Here is a 10,750-nt window from a genome sequence, read left to right as displayed (position 1 = left end):
AATAGGCGGTGCTCCGACCAAATATATTTAAATTATTAGTAGAGGGTGTAACCACGTCTACTTCGGTCATATATATATATATATATATATATATAAATTATATGTAGAGGGTGTAACCACGTCTACTTATATATATGTATATTTAAATTAAAATTATACCTTCTCAGTTTCGGCAGGGCTTCGTGCTGATAACATGTTATAAAATACCGGTTATAGTAACAATAAAAGAGCATAATAAAAGAACTACTAAAAGAACTACTATATTTTTATCGGAGAGAGCTGAGGAGGAGAAAGAGCAGAGAAGATGCTCGGGATGATATTTTGCTTCTTACTGAATATGGCTATTTATAGCCAAAGGAGGGAACAAGTACATTAAATGAATTGCAAGTTTTCTACTCCTACATGTAGCTTTACTATTTAACCTTTGAATATAACAATCAATTCATAACACTAGTTATTTATTTGTCAGAAATATTTAGATTTTTTCCCCCTTTTTCAATGTCCTCTGATATGTAATCTTTCCTTCCTTCGGAAGTATGAATTAACAGAAATGCCATCCCCTTCCATATAATTGGGTTTTATTATAGAGGTATACGTATAGCTTATCCAACAAGACGGAAGCCTGCATGGTCGATTAGTCATATGTAAAATTGCATTTATCGCAATCGTGAGTATATGCGCATAAGCACTTGATTGAGGGCGCTGCATAGTAAGTAACTTTTGGGGCTTTTGCAATTTTAGGATACGAAATGCTAAATTATTTTGGTTTGGTGCGTATATTGGTGTGGTGTGTATAAACTACGGCCTATAGATTTTAATCTTTGTTTGTGGCGTGATGATTTTTGCATTGTAACAACTAAGTTACTTGCTGAATCCTAGGTTGTGAGATTACTTTTTAATTTGGGATCGCTAGAGTAACTTCTGTTTTTATCCCTTTTAGGTTTTTAGCATCATTCCTATCTGAACACAGGTTGTAGCTGGTGGTATTTTTGTGTCTGTTTCTCAAACTAAACAGAAATAAAATATACTCCCTAAATATACTATCTTGATATCTGAAAAACTATTGGCTCACTTAAATCATATTAGGCTACCAGACTTAGACTTAACCGTAGCTTCAATAATAATATGCTTAAGCAATTCAATATCATTTGCTGATTTTTGAAAGTAAAATAACGAGAGTTGGGTAAAAATATTGAACAAGCTTTTGGCGCACTTCAGTTATGTCGTATTTTCAGTTGATACAATATTTCAGGGAGGCTAGGCTTGGAAAAAATTTGGTAGCTATCAATGTATTGTTATTATGATAAATTACTAATACAGAGTGTCTGCATCGCACCCTTTCAGGTTGCACTTTGGGGTGCATTTCTTCAATGGAGCAAGCAACAAGAAAGAGAAGGCCGCATAAGCTTTTCCTGACTAAGGTAATGGCTGAGGAGCCGAAACTATTGAAGTGTTTTTTGTAAAAATCTTGCGGAAACTTAGAAGGTATAATTTATTTTCCATTATGTGCGATATTTTTTTTATCCGGTACTTAATATCTTTCCCTATGTTAGATAACCAGCGATTCGGCGATTCAGGCGCGCCGAGGGAGTGGGTGCCTCAACGGATGAGCGCGGTCCAGGTATCTAATACACATATTGTTTTATCTATGACTCGCGTAGTTTTGAGCACTCCTGTCCTAGCACTTACGTTCCTGCTATATTTGCATCTTATGCTGCTTTTGGTAAGAATAGAAGAATTGCCCCAAAACGACAATGATGCCCCTATTTTAGATGAGATTAGCAGAAATAATTTCTCATAGAGAGGACCTCGGAACTTCTAATGTTGGTAGAAAAATCCCACATGTATATTTCGTCTTGCGCATATTTAATTATATGCCAGTATTCGAGTGTTGATCGTTATTTTTGTCCTTTGGGAGATTACAATTTCGCTGCGAATAATTTGATTATGCATATGCTTTGTGTTAATTATTGTTAGGTTGTATTTTTTATGCCCTGTTGCATATCGCGTTTGGATGTACGATTAGCTGATGTCTTTGGTAATTATCAATTGAAGTTAATCTGTTGTGCCCGTGTTGCTACCCTTTGATGGTCAATTGATCCCCGTTACTCATCATGCATGCAATAACTCATTCTAGGAGTGCATTTCCATAAAATTATGAAGTACGGAAACCTCCAATCCTTTTTTGTGGCATGAGTTGAGAGGCCTCATATTGGTCAATGTGGTTAGTGTGGGCTTTTAATTTGAAACAACGTGTTCCATGTTTGGACCTGCTCTATTCTATGTATGTATGCATATTTAATGTGATATGTGTAAGGTCTAGATCAGTTCTTAAGTTTTCAGAAAGTGGCCTCTTGTATTCTTGGGAAAGGAATTGTATTTCTTGGGAAAGGAAGTAATAGACAAGCTGAAAAGGGTTAGTGAATTGATTAAAAGCATGTATATATGGAAAAGTCCTCTACAATCAATCCTGAATAAAAGGTTTAGTATCTGCAAGATGAAGTTGGAAAATGCAATCTTGGTAAAGATTCTGGGAAGTCATTTTGGCCATTTTTATTCCCTGAACATTGTTAAGTTTACTTAGCATACTAAAAAAGCATGCTCATGGGTTTAAAAATACGGGTTTGGGTCGTTCCTCCAGTTTATTGATCCATGGTCAAATTGTGTTTAATTGTGTTTAGTTGGTTTTGAAATTTATGTTTAAAAATTTTTCTTGACTTCATTGAAAGCCTTAATGGGTTTGTGATTCTTAAAAGGGGGGGGGGGAGAACCTAATAGCTTCCTCTACGTGACAACACTACAAGTATACTAACTATCTCAGGAAACTACTCTTTGTTTCTTATACCAACTTATGATTCAGTTAGATATTAAAAAAATTATATTAGTCAATTAAGATAGATCATGAACAGATTTCTTATTCCAACTTACGGTTCAGTTGAATATTAAAAATATATGTTAGTCAATTAAGATAGATCATGAATAGATTGCATATCTGTTAAACAATAGGTCCATAGTTTAGAAGTAGTCACCACATCGATGCATTATCCGTGATTAGTAAGGGTTAACTGTTAATGAAACATAAAATAAAATATAATTCACCTAACCAATAAAAGCCAAGATAGAGTGAATAATTATTTTCATGAATTTGGAGTTCCAATACGCTTTAGATTCTCCTGCTTTTTATGAGTTTTGTTTAATATTAAATTCCTGGTACATTATATTTGTTAGGGTATTCATTTGTATCTGTGATCAATTTTATAGTTGTTTCACCTTATTAGGTAAGAGAATAAATAAGTCATCAAACACTATTTTGTTAACTAATTTAAATTATGATGAAACGAGTGTGGTGAATGACTATACATATTTGTCTTAGGTGGCTAAATGCAAATCAATAAGACTGATTAGATATATACACTTTAAAAAGTTAATAAAGACAGAAGTTTGTTTAGAAACCTTGATAATCAAGTTGAGAACATGCAAGGCTCAATACTAATTATGTCAATGCCCGTGCTATAGTTTGCCCAGTTTATTCAAAATTAGATTCATCAACAGTAGCTGTCATATTATTGCTGTCACATCATGTTGGCAATTGGTGTTATCAAGAGTTTATCTCACATACATGAGAAAAAATGAAGAGTTTTTCAAACACTATTTTGTTAACTAATTTAAATTATGATGAAACGAGTGTGGTGAATGACTATACATATTTGTCTTAGGTGGCTAAATGCAAATCAATAAGACTGATTAGATATCGACACTTTAAAAAGTTAATAAAGACAGAAGTTTGTTTAGAAACCTTGATAATCAAGTTGAGAACATGCAAGGCTCAAAGGTGTGCTGCCATTTACACCGTAAATGCCAAGGTTCATATTTAATTAAAATAATGTTTGGCTGCTACCTTTTTTCGTTGCTCTGGATAAATAATACTATAAAGCTACAACTGAGATATAAAAACGCCTGAAAATTTGTGTAAAACAGTTTAAAGTACAACAGTAGTTAATTTATCTGTCATGAAGAGGAAACGATGGATTTATATTCACATTTGTCATTGGTCTCATGAACAATTGTGCATGTAAGGACTAATTATCTAAGATTGCGTCTGGGGTATCTTTCAGCTTGCTATTTTATGTCCTCGATACTTGCTTATAATTCTAAGGTGTAGCTTATTGATACTAATAATAGAATGACCCTGTTTATTGATATTTTTCATGTAATGTGTTTAACAGGAACCATATATGGTTGTTTAGGTTTTAATATCTACATCTTTTTCTTTCTAACGTTTTAGTTTTAGTATTCATATTCGTACATGTTTTAGGTTTTTGACATTGACTATGCCATCTATAGTAATTCCGTAATTACTATACTAAATTTAAGTAAAGCCAATAGTATTGCTACTTAATCTCTGCAATCCTAGATCGGAATCCATATATAGATAGAGTCACAACATGTAAGGCTGCAAGTGCGGTTCAGATCTTCTGGAACCTCAACTTGTCATTATAAATGGCAAGATAAAATTTTTAAAAAATCATCTAAGAACATTGAGTATATCAAAATATTAGTGTTTACTAAGAATTAACTTATACTTTTTTGTTCTCTCGACCAATGTTTGCCATATTTAGAACAGTGGAAACTAAACAACAGCTGTTATACCTTTATTTGAAAGGTTTGATGATCCCAAATGAAGACATATCACCTTCACTAAAGTTGAGATATAAAAACTTCACCTAAGCAGTTCAATGAGAAATGGTTCGTTCGTCTAATCCCTTACTGTTTGCTCTGACAAAATAGATGATGGTGGATATATGGAAAAAGTGGGTCCGGCACCACGGTGGTATTTGTAGGATGGTAAACAGGTGTACGGTAAGCAGTCCTTGCATTTTACTTTTCTTTACTCACGAAAATTGGATTGTCTATAATCTTGATACAGCTCAAATAAGGAGGAAATAATATTCCCTCTATTTAACAACTCTACGAATAATCAATGAGCTCGATACGGTCAATTTCGTAATTTTTATAATCTTCGCTGGATAGTCATGGTAACCATTATTCTGGTACTAAATGTATAGATTTTATAATTCAACTCATTTTCTGATTAATTTAAAAGTTCTGAGTCAATTTTTTGGTAGAGTATATACCTCCGTAATATCTAACAACTCGAGTCTTAGGTCGGTCATAGAGAACACCAACACATAGAAAAAGAGCTGAGTTTATCAAGAATCCTAAAAGATGAGCCTGATCAATAAAAAAATTTCTCCTACTTAATTTTTTTTTGACTTGGTGTGGTAAATTTGGATTGGGATAAAACTTACATCATTGTTGCTTGTATCAGAGATTGGATCAATGCATGGAAATATGGTATGCTCTAAAACTAAGATAGTGGTATTATCTTCCAACTTCCTAAAGGTCATGTATATATAAGTTTTTTCTAATGCGGATGACATAATTAATAGATTAGTTAAGTTTATAACATGCAAGATGCAAACTTGCATGTTAAGTAATCGCACTAAATGTTAGTGTTTGTTTTTTCTGAGAGTTCAATACTATGGAAGGGATTGTAGTCCATAGTAATTAAATTATGAAAAGACTATAAAATCAATGAACAATACTATATTAAGAGTAAATTCTAAACATTAAAATTTAGCAACGATTATCGAGTATAAATGTGAATTAAATTACTATTCCACGTGTAAGTTCAAGTTCATGAAATTGTACAACGTAATTAGTTCTATTCTACGTTTTCAAACTTTCACTGTGGTGGCTTAATCGAGTGCTTGAGTTGAATACATTGCCTCTTAATTTTGGTTAGCACTAAGAGTTAATGTGTATATTTTTAATAAAAGAGAAATCACCTGATTTAATGACTTATGAAGGTAGCTCGCTAGAAATAGAACATTTTGTTAGTTATTAAATTAGCGATTTGTTTGTTACAATTGAAAATATCAACAAGCTCTAAACATAAATGTGACATGATATTCATATTAGAATCTTTGTGTTGAGTTCTAGGAATAAATATATATAGTCAATGTGATTTATGAAAAATCTGAATGTTGTGGAATATGAATTTACAATAAATACAAGAATTTGTAATATCATTTGCCCCAGTTTTTAAAGTATCTTAGTGCTCAATAAAATTGTGGTTGTATTTGTCGAGGGGCTCATCCTGATGTTTCTGTTCTGGAAAGCTATAAGAAACCTTCATTTTTTTGCTAATCCTCGCTCTATTATTTATAGGTATAATGGTTTTGACAAGCCTGCACACTGAAGTGGCCGGGTTGAGAAGAATAAGTGCTCTCTTGTTTTAGACCCTGGATACTTATTACTTAAAAGAAGGTATTTTTATTTTTGCTTAAATTTTGTTATTTCCACTTTTTTTTATTGTAGCTAGAGTATGATTTACCTCAAAGTTGAGTTAGAAAGAACCATTTGATTATCCCAATCGTTGAGGTTATACTTTTGGCTGTCCGATTTAATGCCATCTTGTCCTATGTATGCGCAAACATTTGTACCTGGATTCTGATGAATATTTCCTGCATCTCAGTATCTTAAACATATTATTTGCAATCTGTGAAATTGAAAAAGGGTAAAATTGAGGTTGTAAGTTCTCGTGGAGAGGGTGCATATGTGCAATTGAGGGTATTAGTTCTTCCGTCATAAACATAAAACGAACATGCTCGCTTATGTGACCATTTGTGCGATTGCAACCTACAGTTATGATGTTGGTAATTTTGGGAAGTTATTTAAAAACTGAGCTGATATTCATCGTTGTCCTATATATAATGGTGGTCAGGTGGCTGCACAAAAACTTCAGGCAACAGTACAAAGATATCGATGGAGATTGTCGCCAAAGAAGCAATATCGTTGCTCTATAGGTGGGTTCTCCTACTTACGTAATAACTTAATCTGCGAATATGTATGTATAATAATATCTGCATTATTTATCTACTAGATGTGAGCATGTTAGTATGCTGTATTTTAATGTATGTATTGTGAAGTCTGGACATAACCATAAAACATATAAAAGCCAATTTGAAAAAATGCCCCCTACATCTTCATACCTTAAATACTATTCGCAACATGTGAAATTAGAAGTATTGTAAAATGAGGTTGCAAGTACTCGTGGAGAGAGTGTAGATTTGGCATTTGAGGGCATCGATTCTCCCTTCATACACATAGAATATACACATAGAATATACCTGCTCACCTGTGGGATAATTTATACGAATACGACTTATAGGTATTGTATTGGTAATTCTGATTAGTTGCCTAAGAACTGAGCTAAAATTCAAAAAGAACTATTTATAAAATAGAAATAAATGTACATAAGAATGTTAAATAAAATGTGCAAGTACTCTGATATGAAGGGATTTGGTAATGATATAACGCCTCTAAGCATGAGAAATAGTAGAGTATATATTTGGTGCAAAATGAAACCCAAAAATTATTTTTTACGCTTGCTCTTTTACTTTTATGTTCTAGGACATGAGATATATGATTTAGCCCCTTCTTTGCAAGTCTTTTTGGGGATGTATGCTTTATCCTTTTTTTTCGAATTTTGATATAACATTCTTATGTTGTGGATAATCCATAATATCACGTACACATGTTGACTGGAGTCCAAAATTGCATCAACTGCATATTATTTGTAAGAACAATGACAATTGATGTTACCAAAATAAAATATGCGTGTAATAAATAGTTCTCTAAAATTTTAAGAATTGGTTGAGTGTGGTTTTTAAAATGATACTATATTATCCATGCCAGCTTCATGGACCCTGTTCCAAGTTACATCCAAGTTACATGTAAAACCAAGTTACATATTTAAAACTACTGGAGAACCTAGGTTCAGTTCATCTATGTCAAATCATTGGCATGAAGAGAAATTTTCGGCAGTTTCCTGATTGGTTTATTTTTCAAATTTACATATATACACTTGCCCCGACGTTCATACACCTTGGTTCTCATTCTGCTCTAATTATTTCATGATTTATTTTGATTAATGGCAGCAGTGAATGAGTTTATTATCGGCTTTGGGAAGCCATCAAATATGTAGGTTCTATAGGGACAAGGTTCCGGAAGACATTAAAATCTGGCTAACCTATTTATAATCGCAAAGCTTCAACGCCGCTGAATTCATGGTTCGAAAGTAGATATATTATTCGCCTTCTATGATATGATCATTATTACTATCTTCGAACAAGGCTCGCTACTCAGCTCACACCTGGACTATTAAACCTAATAAACTAACTTCTTGAGAATAATATCACTTGCATATATACACAGGCACGGGCTGTTACGCTAGTTATCTATATAATTAGGTCTGCCAAACGAATAATTCGGATACGAATCTGCCTATATCCAGATCCGGATCCGAATCCGAAAATCCGTATCCGTATCCGAATCCGAAAATATTTAAAGAATAATATCCGAATCCGGATCCGACGGATACTATCCGGATACGAATAATATCCGGATCCGAATCCGATTTTCGATCAGATTTTTTTTATTTTATATTAAAAATTAGAAAAATTGGAAAAAAATTAAAAAAAATTAAAAAAAATATAGTTAAAAATAAAAATTCATTTTTAAAAATTAAAATAAGTGTTAAAGTGTTTTAATTATATTTTAATTTTTCATAAATTAATTTTATTTTTCTTTTCAATATAATCGTTATCTTTAAATTGTTGAACTCAAATGATTTTTTTCTATATGTCTATAAAATTTGTATAAACATAATATTTAATATATATATATATGTGTGTCTACATAAACACACTATAAATTTAATATAATATATTTTCAAATTATTTAAATATTTAAATATGAAATATATTTATTCGGATTGAGATATTATCGGATACGAATATGCCTATATCCGTATCCGTATCCGCAATCGTCGTATTCGAATACGGATAATATCCGCTTTGTGTCGGATACGGATAATATCCGTTTATTTCGGATACGAATGTGAATTTTTCGGACAAATATCGGATTTTTCCAATTTTGTTGACAGCCCCATTTGTTGACATATATATATATATATATATATATATTATATGTATAATAGCAGAACCCGGTGATAAAAATGCTGAGACACTTTAATCCTTGTATTTTGCCCTTCAATTTGTCTACCCGCACGGTCCGGCCGCTCCACATTAAAAATAAAAACGCAGAAGAAGTTCCCAATTTACAGAATCACAAGGAATAAAGGAGCTGAGAGGCGTGAGTTTTCTTGGTAAATTGAAGTCCATATAGTGTCATGTAAACAAGTTCACAAAGGAATAAAGGAATGATTGATTCGGGCTTCCGTATAGCTGCGTGAGGGCATGGATGTGCCCATCGATCCTGCAGGTCAATCAGGTAATTCATGAATTCTTTGGCGTTTTCTGCAATAGGATCCTATTTTTTGAATTTGGTTATGTATCTGCTTATATTCTTTTGGCATATCTATATAGTTACATGAAGTTTACAGACATTTTGCTTTTAGGTGGTCCAAAGTAGAATTTTGTTTCTTGTAGAATCCAACAATAGTAACTACCATAGAATTGTATGTGTATTTGAGAAACAAAGATGACTGATTATTCAAACTCCTTTATAAATGATTCATTTTTCGGTAAACATAATTTTTTACCTTACCTGAATTTCAACCATATTCATTTTGTGAGTTTTATCTTTATTTAGCTCACGGCCAGACCCTGTTGTTGCCATACTTTTTTTAGGCAAGTAAAATTTGATTTCTCACATTGTAGGTTTGCGTGGTCTTATATCTCTCTGTTTTGAAAAGCATTTAGGTGTTATGGCAAAAAATGGGTAATTGATGTAGCTGATACAATAAATGCTTGCTCGACTGGTGTGCTTTCTCTGTTTCTGCCATTGGGGTTCTACTCTTGAATGTGCACACAAAAGAATCAATATAAGTAATGAATTTTGCTAATGGAAGATTTTTTGAGGTATTACACTAATATATATATATATATAACAATATCTTGTATAAATAATTAAATATCAATGATCAATGATTTACATCTCTTACTATTTACACGAAACTTTGCCCTTCGTATATATAAATTTAATAGAATATCTATTTTTAATAAAATGAAAGTAATAATTCCTAAGGATTCTTACTTCTAAGGTGATGGGTTCTTCGAGGAAATCTCAACGGATTAATAAAAAAGAAGACTTCTGGTTATGACATTACATTGCATTTAGAGAATTATAGTTCAGTAATGACATAAATACAAACCTCTTTAAATTTACAAGACCATTAGAAGGTGTCAAGGTCTAATGCATCTGCTTTAGAGTCAAGGTCTAATGCGTCTGCTTTAGAGTCAAGATCTTCGTTAAGACTTCAATTTAACTCAATGTTCAACTGATCATAACATTCTTGCAAGTTCGTAAGCTCAATGATTATACTCCTCTCTTAGTATTTTTAATATTTACATGGTTGAAAAGACTGGTTCCGGAGCAATATTGAATCTACTGATCCATGATCAGACAGACCTTACATATATACTGTATCACATGAGCTTATAGTTGTCATTCTTTTTATATTTAAGGAACTCACTTTCGAGACAACTCAACAAATGAACAATAGACTCTTCTATCGATCCATTAAAATGCTCCACAAAATCTGGCAGAGAGACCTGCAGATTATCTAATTAGAGTGTTGTAGATAAAATAAACAAGGAATAATATGAAGTGTAATAATTATTCATATCAGTTAAATGCAACCCACATATGCTTTGGGCTACAT

General features: G+C 32.4%; 1 long non-coding RNA gene across 2 annotated transcripts; it reads left to right on the top strand.

The window, feature by feature from the left end:
- Positions 1 to 483: 483 nt before the first annotated feature.
- LOC141722611 (uncharacterized) lies at positions 484 to 6,842 on the top strand. Of its 2 annotated transcripts, XR_012575632.1 has the most exons (6): positions 484 to 709; positions 1,345 to 1,421; positions 1,554 to 1,621; positions 4,789 to 4,860; positions 6,232 to 6,330; positions 6,788 to 6,842. It is a non-coding gene; the product is annotated as an uncharacterized LOC141722611 (long non-coding RNA). The 2 variants fall into 2 exon arrangements; XR_012575626.1 differs by lacking the exons at positions 6,232 to 6,330; positions 6,788 to 6,842 and adding an exon at positions 5,166 to 5,213.
- The last annotated feature ends 3,908 nt before the right edge of the window (positions 6,843 to 10,750 follow it).

This window comes from Apium graveolens, chromosome 1, assembly GCF_009905375.1.
Source record: "Apium graveolens cultivar Ventura chromosome 1, ASM990537v1, whole genome shotgun sequence".
Lineage (NCBI taxonomy): Eukaryota > Viridiplantae > Streptophyta > Magnoliopsida > Apiales > Apiaceae > Apium > Apium graveolens.
Note: the sequence above shows the minus strand (reverse complement) of the source record. Positions and strands in the feature narration are given on the sequence as shown.